General features: G+C 39.2%; 1 pseudogene; it reads left to right on the forward strand.

Moving 5' to 3' along the window:
- LOC102184615 lies at positions 8,941-10,277 on the forward strand (annotated as a pseudogene).

The raw sequence follows: 11,553 nt of genomic DNA on the forward strand, positions 1-11,553 counted from the left end.
CAATGTAATTCCATTAGAGAAAAACTCAGAAACAAAGATTCATTCAAATTAGAGATAAAAAATGTAAATCTTCATGATATAAAATGCCATTCTAAGCAAGGAGTAAAGCAATGAAACCAATAATTTATACCTAGAGGCAACTAACTGAGAAAATGGAAAGTGTATCACACCCTGGTAAAAAGTCCTAAAATGCCTAGATTTCATGATAAATAAAGAGACTTACAAATATCAAAAATCATACATTGTGTGATTAAATTGAGAAAAAAGTCTGAATTTTATGTTATCCTCCTGCAACTTGGAAGTAAGAAGTAAAGCGGAGAGGTGCACAACCACCTGAGGAGAGGAGGGACATTCGCAGGACATTCACTTTTCTCCTTTTCCTTTCTGTATTAACAAATCTCCAGAGATTGGGATAACATGGACCAACTGACTAATGATGAGCTTTGGGCATTGAGCCCTAAAGTCATACCATTAAAAATAATTGGCCAGTGCCTCCAGCTCTTTAGTTTGCCGGTTCTAATATTGTGAGTCCACACCTATGTCTCCATCCTTTGTAGGAACCTGCATCAGAAGGTCCAGTCTGAATATGTCTTCCTGCCCATCCTGAGGAGGGACCCTGAGACTTCATCACACGCCAGGCAGGAGAGGGACAGTGAGTCTGTGCTCCTTGGTCATGCTCCAGCAGAAATGCAGCCTAGCCCAGTAAGTGCAGAGGGAGACAGTGGTTGACAGCGGGACTATTTCAGCATTATTTCCTCCTCAAGAGCAACAAATATGATAGTTTTCATAGAAAGGTAGGAAGACACCCATCTACATGGTTTTGGAATAGTGACTTTTGAAATTTATGTATTTGGTTCTGGTTGGCATATGAGAACTCTCATTCAGAGTTCTGCATACGCCTTACTGGTTCTGATTCTGACTGGCATCCTTCCCATCAGAGCACCTAATGGGTCTCTGTAAACTTTCTTTCACACATTTAAATAAAATGAAATGGTGATGAAAAGATGATGAAAATGAGGAGGATAAAGCTCATCATAACATCATGTACTGTTATTCAAGGCTTCCTAAGTATCAGGCTCTGAGGCACGTTTTATGTTTCTTGCTTGATTCTGTCTGCATAATCTTTCCCAAATTATTAGTGCACACATTATTATTACTTAAATAAGAGGAAAGAAGCAGAGCATTTTATGTCATATCTACCACTTCATGTTAAAGTGTTAAAGCCAAGTCTGAAGCCTGTCAGTCTGGGCAGACTGACTCCAGACACAGAGCATCAGGGCAGACTTCCCCTTTTCACCCAAACAGTCCTGTCACTTCCTGGCAGAGACTCCCTGCTTACTGTGCCCTTCCCCTTGGAGTTGTCTGGAGGGCACAGTGTTGGGCAGGTATCACTTGCCACATATACTATAGGAAGAATGTCTGAGATCACAGATGAAGCCGTAGAAATAACTGGCACCTGATACTTTAGGGTAGATCTCTGTTGATGCTGTTCTTTGATTTCACTTCACCGGTCCACTTTCTCCTCTATAGTTAGAATGAGCTAAGTCAATCATGAAGGAGACACAAAATCAGTCTTAGGGTCCAGTCCTATTAAGGAAACTGAAAACATTTAAAATCATATACTCCAGATGTATCCATAGTTATACCTCTCTACCTCTGCTGAAAACTTTCAGAAAGTCTATAAACAATGAAATTTAGGGCATGGGACTCAGAGAAGAAAAACATTTAGTTTTGAATCCTGTTTGCTTCACTCATTCTTAGTGTACTGTGGGGTAATTTCTTAGAATCTTTGAGATTTAGGATTATCAACTGAGGGATTCCTCACTAATACAGAACCACTGGATTGGGACTAAGCAAACAGGCTCACCCTCAATGCAATAACTATGTGATGGATGCACAAAGAAAGGGAAAAATACATATTTGATTTTGTTACTAATAATGATAAGGCTATTTGTCATATCATCAGGTTTAAATATCTCTAGATCTGATGTTGTGGTTTCCTTACATCCCTGACAGGACATTTTATTTTATTTTATTTTATTTTATTTTTTGATTATTTTTTTTTCTTTTTTTTATATATTTTTATTTTTTTATTTTTTTAATTTTAAAATCTTTAATTCTTACATGCGTTCCCAAACATGAAGCCCCCTCCCACCTCCCTCCCCATAACATCTCTCTGGGTCATCCCCATGCACCAGCCCCAAGCGTACTGTATCCTGCGTCAGACATAGACTGGCGATTCGATTCTTACATGATAGCATACATGTTAGAATGCCATTCTCCCAAATCATCCCACCCTCTCCCGCTCCCTCTGAGTCCAAAAGTCCATTATACACATCTGTGTCTTTTTTGCTGTCTTGCATACAGGGTCGTCATTGCCATCTTTCTAAATTCCATATATATGTGTTAGTATACTGTATTGGTGTTTTTCTTTCTGGCTTACTTCACTCTGTATAATCGGCTCCAGTTTCATCCATCTCATCAGAACTGATTCAAATGAATTCTTTTTAACGGCTGAGTAATACTCCATTGTGTATATGTACCACTGCTTTCTTATCCATTCATCTGCTGATGGACATCTAGGTTGTTTCCATGTCCTGGCTATTATAAACAGTGCTGTGATGAACATTGGGGTACATGTGTCTCTTTCAATTCTGGTTTCCTTGGTGTGTATGCCCAGAAGTGGGATTGCTGGGTCATAAGGTAGTTCTATTTGCAATTTTTTAAGGAATCTCCACACTGTTCTCCATAGTGGCTGTACTAGTTTGCATTCCCACCAACAGTGTAGGAGGGTTCCCTTTTCTCCACACCCTCTCCAGCATTTATTGCTTGCAGATTTTTGAATCGCAGCCATTCTGACTGGTGTGAAGTGGTACCTCATTGTGGTTTTGATTTGCATTTCTCTAATAATGAGTAATGTTGAGCATCTTTTCATGTGTTTGTTAGCCATCCGTATGTCTTCTTTGGAAAAATGTCTATTTAGTTCTTTGGCCCATTTTTTGATTGGGTTGTTTATTTTTCTGGAATTGAGCTGCATTAGTTGCTTGTATATTTTTGAGATTAGTTGTTTGTCAGTTGCTTCATTTGGTATTATTTTCTCCCATTCAGAAGGCTGTCTTTTCACCTTGCTTATAGTTTCCTTTGTTGTGTAGAAGCTTTTAATTTTAATTAGATCCCATTTGTTTATTTTTGCTTTTATTTCCAGAATTCTGGGAGGTGGATCATAGAGGATCCTGCTGTGATTTATGTCGGAGAGTGTTTTGCCTGTGTTCTCCTCTAGGAGTTTAATAGTTTCTGGTCTTACAGTTAGATCTTTAATCCATTTTGAGTTTATTTTTGTGTGTGGTGTTAGAAAGTGATCTAGTTTCATTCTTTTGCAAGTGGTTGACCAGTTTTCCCAGCACCACTTGTTAAAGAGATTGTCTTTACTCCATTGTATATTCTTGCCTCCTTTGTCAAAGATAAGGTGTCCATATGTGTGTGGATTTATCTCTGGGCTTTCTATTTTGTTCCATGCGACAGGACATTTTAGTTTCTACAAGTACATTCTTCCTAGACTAAGAGAACTGACTGAGGCTCATTTATTTCTGATTCCCCAAAACCTGTATCTTGTTGGTGCAGAAGAGACACCAAGGATAAAAATACCCAGTTAAGTGTTGAATAAACTCTTTTTTTCATGGAAACAACATGTGAGCAATATGGTCCACACAGTGGACCAATTATGTCAGTGTTTTCATCCTTTTCAGAAAGTCCCACAGGACTAGAGAAAAGTTAAAACACTGGTTGTTTCTGTCTGTTCATGGACTTCCTTTGAGACTTGTTATTTTCCATTTAATAGCATCTGCAACATTCAATCATTGAGAAGTCATTGAAGAAATTTTGGTAAAATGGGGGGAAAGAGTTAGAAAAGAAGAGGACATGCACATTTTAATTCACGTGCCTAGCCATATTTTAGGATTTGATGTTTTCTGTGCTCCACCTCTGAGATAGGAAAGGCTTTGATCTCTCTGTCATATACTCCATGATACATCATTACATTTTGGGCTTTGCACTTAATTAATAAACATGCATGTGTACTAAGTCACTTCAGTTGTGTCCAGCTATTTGCTACCCCATGGACTGTCTCCTGCCAGGCCCCTCTGTCAATGGAGTTTTCCAGGCAAGAATACTGGAGTGGGTTGCCAAGCCCTCATCCAGGAGATCTTTCTGACCTGCATCTCTTATGTCTCCTGCATTGGCAGGCAGGATTTTTACCACTAGCACCTCATGGAAAGCCCTATTAATAAACACATTATCCCAATAATGATTAAAATTCTTTATACAACTGACCAAATATTTATTGTTTCCAACTTCCCTCTGGTGCCACATGTATTCTAGAGTAGGTGTTAGATCTTCATGTCCAAGAAGAGAAGCACAGAGAGCTTGAGATAATTGCACATATTTCACTTACAAGGATGAAAGACCCAGGACTCTTATCACTGATCTGCTTTTTCCTGCACCAGCTCTCAGTCATCTCCACTGTAGCTGGTGTGTTTCTTTTCAGACCTACTTGGCTCCCATAGGTGATAGGAAGGTAGATAATTACTTCATCCTCTTTTGGTTCAGTGAGAATCTGCGAATCATGGGACTGAGGTTGCAGTTTACAGAGGTCATAATGGCACTAACATGGATGACTGTAAGGTTTTCAGTGAATAGTCATGCAAACTGCAGTCCAGCTTTGAAATTTAAGGTTGAGAAGATTTCCTATACAAGGTGAAAATGGCATTGGATGCAGTTGACAGAATATTATATTTGCACTGAAACGAGTACAGGGAATTAGCTTTCCTGGTGGCTCAGACAACAAAGAATCTACCTGTGATGCAGGAGGCCCAGGTTTGATCCCTGGGTTGGGAAGGTTCCCTGTAGAAGGAAGCGGCAACCCACTCCAGTATTCTTACATGGAGCCTGGCTCCTCTGTATCCTTACAGAGGAGCCTGGTGGGCTCCAGTCCATGGGGTCACATGGAGTCAGACACAACTGAGCATGCACATACCAAACTGGTTATGCACCCACTGAGAGAACTTAACTGATTACCACTCACATGTTATGTACTAATTTCCATTTGTCTGAAACAGAGAAATGTACAAGAATGTTCATTGGATTGTTGGAAGCAGGAACTGATATAAATAAAAATAATATATGCAATGTAAACTAAATATTTATTTAATATATCAGCTCAGTTCAGTTCAGTTCAGACTCTTTGTGACCCCATGAATCGCAGCATGCCAGGCCTCCCTGTCCCTCACCAACTCCCGGAGTTCACTCAGACTCACGTCCATCGAGTCGGTGATGCCACCCAGCCATCTCATCCTCTGTCGTCCCCTTCTCTTCCTGCCCCCAATCCCTCCCAGCATCAAAGTCTTTTCCAATGAGTCAACTCTTCGCATGAGGTGGCCAAAGTACTGGAGTTTCAGCTTTAGCATCATTTCTTCCAAAGAAATCCCAGGGTTGATCTCCTTCAGAATGGACTGGTTGGATCTCCTTGCAGTCCAAGGGACTCTCAAGAGTCTTCTCCAACACCACAGTTTAAAAGCATCAATTCTTCGGCGCTCAGCCTTCTTCACAGTCCAACTCTCACATCCATACACGACCACAGGAAAAACCATAGCCTTGACTAGATGGAGCTTAGTCGGCAAAGTAATGTCTCTGCTTTTGAATATGCTGTCTAGGTTGGTCATAACTTTTCTTCCAAAGAGTAAGCGTCTTTTGATTTCATGGCTGAAGTCACCATCTGCAGTGATTTTGGAACCCCCAAAAATAAAGTCTGACACTATTTCTACTGTTTCCCCATCTATTTCCCATGAAGTGATGGGACCGGATGCCATGATCTTCGTTTTCTGAATGTTGGGCTTTAAGCCAACTTTTTCACTCTCCACTTTCACTTTCATCAAGAGGCTTTTTAGTTCCTCTTCACTTTCTGCCATAAGGGTGGTGTCATCTGCATATCTGAGGTTATTGATATTTCTCCCAGCAATCTTGATTCCAGCTTGTGTTTCTTCCAGTCCAGCGTTTCTCATGATGTACTCTGCATAGAAGTTAAATAGGCAGGGTGACAATATACAGCCTTGACATACTCCTTTTCCTATTTGGAACCAGTCTGTTGTTCCATGTCCAGTTCTAACTGTTGCTTCCTGACCTGCATACAGATTTCTCAAGAGGCAGGTCAGGTGGTCTTGTATTCCCATCTCTTTCAGAATTTTCCACAGTTTATTGTGATCCACACAGTCAAAGGCTTTGGCATAGTCAATAAAGCAGAAATAGATGTTTTTCTGGAACTCTCTTGCTTTTTCAAAATATATCAAATTATATATTACTGCACTTAAATGTGTTAAATTTGTTAAAGTGAAATTAATTTATATAAATATGAATTTACCAATTGAAGAAAATGCTGTCTTTCCTTATGTAATAATGTGTGTCAGAAAATTGTTTGATGTAGTTGTACATACTTCACAAGAGACTTAACCAAATGGTGTGGTAACAAAGTGCATTCAGAGGCAATATGGATATTATTTTTTTAGGGAAGTTTTTTAAAAGCTGGTTGTATGTGTGTTAGTCACTCCATCTTGTCCAACTCTTTGTGCCCCATGGACTGTAGTCCGTGAGGCTCCTCTATCCATGGAATTCTCCAGGCAAAAATACTGGAGTGGGTTGCCATTTCCTTCTCCAGGGGATCTACCTGACCTAGGGATTGAACCCAGGTCTCCTGCTTTGCAGGTGGATTCTTTACTGTCTGAGCTACTACAGAAACCCTCGAAGCTGGTTATGGATATGTAAATGAATATTGACATTATGAAAACATTTACAAGAAAACATATGTCAAGTTCATCACACTGGTTGCTTTGGGGACGTGTATGCAGGGAAGTGGGATTGAACTAAGGTTCCAAGAGAAGTTAAATTTTATCATTAAAGTTTCAAATTTCTACAATATTTGGGATCTGAAGAAATATTATTACATGTTTATATTTTAAGAATAAGTGTGGTATTCATGACAGTATTAATCAATAATATTCATGGAGACTTTTCTAAGTGTTGGGCAATATTCATTCTAAGGCAGTGTTGATCAAGCCCTGGTTCACAGAAGGGAGACACTCACCTATAGAGGTGCTGAAATCAGTTCTAGGCTGAGGTCAGGGTAACTAAGCATTTTTAAATAAGCACATGTAAATAATTAGTGAAATGGAACTGAAAATCACTGCTCTAATCAATATAAATGATTTTTTAAAACTTTCTTGCAATGGTCCTATTGGTAGGTTCAATTACTATCACAATTTCATAGATAAGAAAACTGCTCAGATGTGTTTGCATTATTCTATTTAAAACTTTTTCACAACACACTCCCTTGTCATTGCAATACTTTTTGAAATAGAATATGGATATATGTCTGTTGACAGATGAACAGGTAAAGAAAATGTGGAGTGCATATAAACAATGGGATATTACTCAGGCATGAGGGGAGATATAGAGAGGAATCAACATGAACCCTCTGTTATATTTTTTTTGTTCTGCATTACATTTATGTTTTTAATTAATTTACTTATTTTAATGGAAGATAATTAAAATATTGTGATAGTTTTTGCCATACATCGACATGAATTGGCCAAAGGTACACATGTACAACCAACAAGGACTTTTTGTATAGCACAGGGAACTCTGCTCAATGTTATGTGTTAGTGTGAAGGGAAGGGGATTTTGAGGGAGAATGGGTACATTTATGTGTATGGCTGAGTTCCTTTGCTGTCCACCTGAAACTATCACAACATTGTTAACTGACTACACCCCAATATAAAATAAGAAGATTTTTTTTTAATAAGAAGTTTTTAAAAAGAGCTGTAGTTGTGAGGCCTAGTGGTGGAGAAGGTAGAGAAATGTTGGTCAAAGGATATAAACTTTTGCTAAAAAATGAATACATTCTGGGGATCTAATATGCAGTCTGATGACTATAATTAATAATTTTGTGTTGTGTTCTTGAAATCTGCTATGTAAGGTTTGTTTACCTTACACCACAAACACGTTAGCACAAATAGAAGCTATGTAAGGTGACATATACATTAATTAATTTGATTGTGGTAGTCACAATTTGAATTGTAGTAAATCATCATTTTGTACAAGTTTTCATAAACTTCATGTGGCAAAACCCAAATATAAGCAATTTTGTCAATCACTTCAATAAACTGAAAAAAAAAAAGAAAAGAAAAACAATAAAGGAGTATTAGTTCACCAGCAAAGAATGGACTCCAAAAAATGTAAAGTGGTCTCACACATTAGACATTTAACTGAGCTGGTATGGAAACAAACACCGTATACGATTAAAAAAAAAAATTTCAAGAACGTTTCTAAAATTTCATTATCATTTAATCATTGACAATGCTCTGTATGCTAATGTCATAATTATAGTCACTAATTCTGTATGATCACGTGTGCTGAATTAAACCATACAGATCAAATTTTTAAGTCCACCAAAGTCAAATGAAGTATATACTAAATGATTTTTTAAATGCAACCCTGATAATTGAGTAATCATTTATTTCGTGAAGGAGGGAAGACAGGAAAACCAATAATAAAACTCTGAATATCACCTAAATATGTTTTCTGATTGTAAACATTCATTTTTAGTTTCGAATCCAGATGAACAATTTCTTCATTTCATAGAGATGTAAAAATATTCCAAATAAAGGAAAGAACTAGAATTTAATTTAAATAAGATTTATACAAATGTTTAATTTCTTTGAATTATATTTTTTCTTAAAGGGGGAAGGGAATTTCTTTCTGTATTACTTCTAAAGAAGTAGGCTGTATTTAACTGAGATCATAGATGTATTAATTCTAATGTTCTTGTTCCCTTTCACTTTTCTGTGAAGTTTTATAATCTAAGAGTTTGTAGACAGATGTGTCTAACAGAAACCAAGAAGGAAAAATTCTAAGCAAATAGAATTTGTCATAGTGAGAAATATTGCTGGAGGAACAGGTGTGTATATTATAAATAAGTTGCTTGAATCCAAAATATGGACACAGTCTCAATGCCCGTTTACTTATTTCCTTTGTTTCCAGCCCTCTTTTCTTTTTCCAAAGGTGTCCGAGATACACAGAACTGGAAATCTAACAAGTGTCTCAGAATTCTTCCTCCTGGGACTCTCAGATGATTCAGAACTGCAGCCTTTGCTCTGTGTCCTTTTCCTGTCCATGTACCTGGTCATCATGCTGGGGAACCTGCTCATCGTATTAGCCGTCACCTCTGACCCCTGCCTCCACACCCCCATGTACTTCTTCCTCTCCAATCTGTCCTCGGTTGACATAGGTTTCATCTCCACCACAGTCCCCAAAATGATTGTGGACATCCAGTCTCACAGCAGAGTCATCTCCTATTCAGGTTGCCTGACTCAGATGTCTATTTTTATCCTTTTTGCATGTATGGATTGTATGCTTCTTACTGTGATGCCTATGACAGATTTGTGGCCATCTGTCACCCACTGCACTACACGGTCATCATGAACCCATGCCTGTGTTGCTCCTTAGTTTTGGTGTCCTTTTGTGTTAGCCCTTTGGACTCCCAGGTGCACAATGTGATTGTGTTACAACTTACCTGTTTCAAGGATGTAGAAATTTCTAGTTTCTTCTGTGACCCTTCTCAACTGCTCAACCTTGCTTGTTCTGACACTTTCACCGATAACACAGTCAGCTATACTATCGGTGCCTTGACTGGTTTTCTCTCTATCTCAGGAATCATTTTCTCTTACTGTAAAATTCTTGTCTCCATTCTGAGAGTCCCCTCATCAGGTGGGATGTACAAAGCCTTTGCCACCTGTGGTTCTCACCTGGCAGTTGTTTGCTTATTTTATGGAACAGCCCTGGATATGTACCTCAGCTCAGCCATCTCACAATCTCCCAGGAAGGATGCAGCAGCCTCGGTGGTGTACACTGTGGTCACCCCCATGCTGAACCCCTTCATCTACAGCCTGAGGAACAAAGACATCCAAAGGGCCCTGTGGAGGTTCCTGGTAGCACAAACTCAACTTAGGACCTCGCAACCCATTTGCGTGTATACTAACAAATGTAGCAAAACTAAACCTGAAGATCTAAAAATTCCACCTCTCTCATGATACCATTTTTATAGCTCTTATGGACTTCATGTCTCTCCTCACTTTCTACCTGAATATTACTTCTCTTTACGGTTTATTCCCCTGCCAGTGCAGGAGACACAAGAAACACAGGTCCAATCCCTGAGTCTGGAAGATCCCTGGAGGAGGAAATGGCAACCACTCCAGTACTCTTGCCTTTGAAATCCCATGGACAGAGAAGGCTGGTGGTCTACAGTCTGCAGGATTGCAAAGAGTCAAACAAGACTGAGCACGTGCAAACACACATGGTTTAATATGAGAGCAGGGAATTCTAAGAGTTTTTGTATCAAAATCACTCCTTGAGTGAATCTCATTATATCTATGCAGATTCTATAGTTTATCTTTGGTAGCTCAAGCATCCTCAAAAGATGAATAATTCTCCAGGCAAGAACACTGGAGTGGGTTGCCATTTCCTTCTCCAAGGCATGAAAGTGAAAAGTGAAAGTGAAGTCGCTCAGTCATGTCTGACTCCACAACCCCATGGACTGCAGCCCACCAGGCTCTGCCGTCCATGGGATTTTCCAGGCAAGAGTACTGGAGTGGGGTGCCATTGCCTTCTCCAGTGGAGAAGTTTAGAAGACTTAAATTTGTTTCAGAAAAGGCTTTGAAAAGAAGGGGCTTATTTGGTTTTATGATAAGAGGGAAGAGGTAAGAGAAAAATAATATTTAATATTTCATGAGTTTCACTCTGTGTCATTCACAGAATTGTGGAGCCATACATTGCATCAGTTCAGTTCAGTTCAGTTCAGTTCAGTCGCTCAGTCGTGTCCGACTCTTTGCGACCCCATGAATTGCAGCACGCCAGACGTACCCAAATCTGAAGTCCGTAACAAACATGGTTATGGAAAAATCAGCAAGAAGCAAATTGCCCTGACAGGTAACGTGTTGATTGCTCGATCTCTTGGGAATGTATGGCTCCACAACTCTCAGCATGTTAACTGAAGCCTTGCTGAGCTTCACAAAGGTGCTACTGAAGATCTGCCAGAGGCGAAGAAGCTGTAGCACCTTTTGAACCTTTGGGCTCACGCCGCTGACACCTCTGATCCTGACGACCAATGCCAATTTGGGTTCTGCAGGTACATAGAAGTTGCCAGCTTTTTGTTCCATCCTAGCCATTCGAATTTCAGTTCTGTACATCTGCATGTATTCCTTGTGGTAATGCTTAGCTTTGTCATAGATAAGCTTCCTCCTTGCCTTTCAAAGCATCTTTTGGGCAAACTTCTTTCTCAGGTGCTTAATCTTAAGCTCTGTGAAATTCTTTTGCTTTTTCTTAGGGGTTTCAGGCACAGTAGGAACCTCCTTTTTTTTCCTCTTCTGCACACTTCATGGTTCCAGCTGGAAAAGAGGTATCTCAAAATTTTTGTGTGTGAAGAGTAAATACGTTGGAGCTATAAAGTGT

Source organism: Capra hircus, chromosome 7 (genome assembly GCF_001704415.2).
Source record: "Capra hircus breed San Clemente chromosome 7, ASM170441v1, whole genome shotgun sequence".
Classification (NCBI taxonomy): domain Eukaryota; kingdom Metazoa; phylum Chordata; class Mammalia; order Artiodactyla; family Bovidae; genus Capra; species Capra hircus.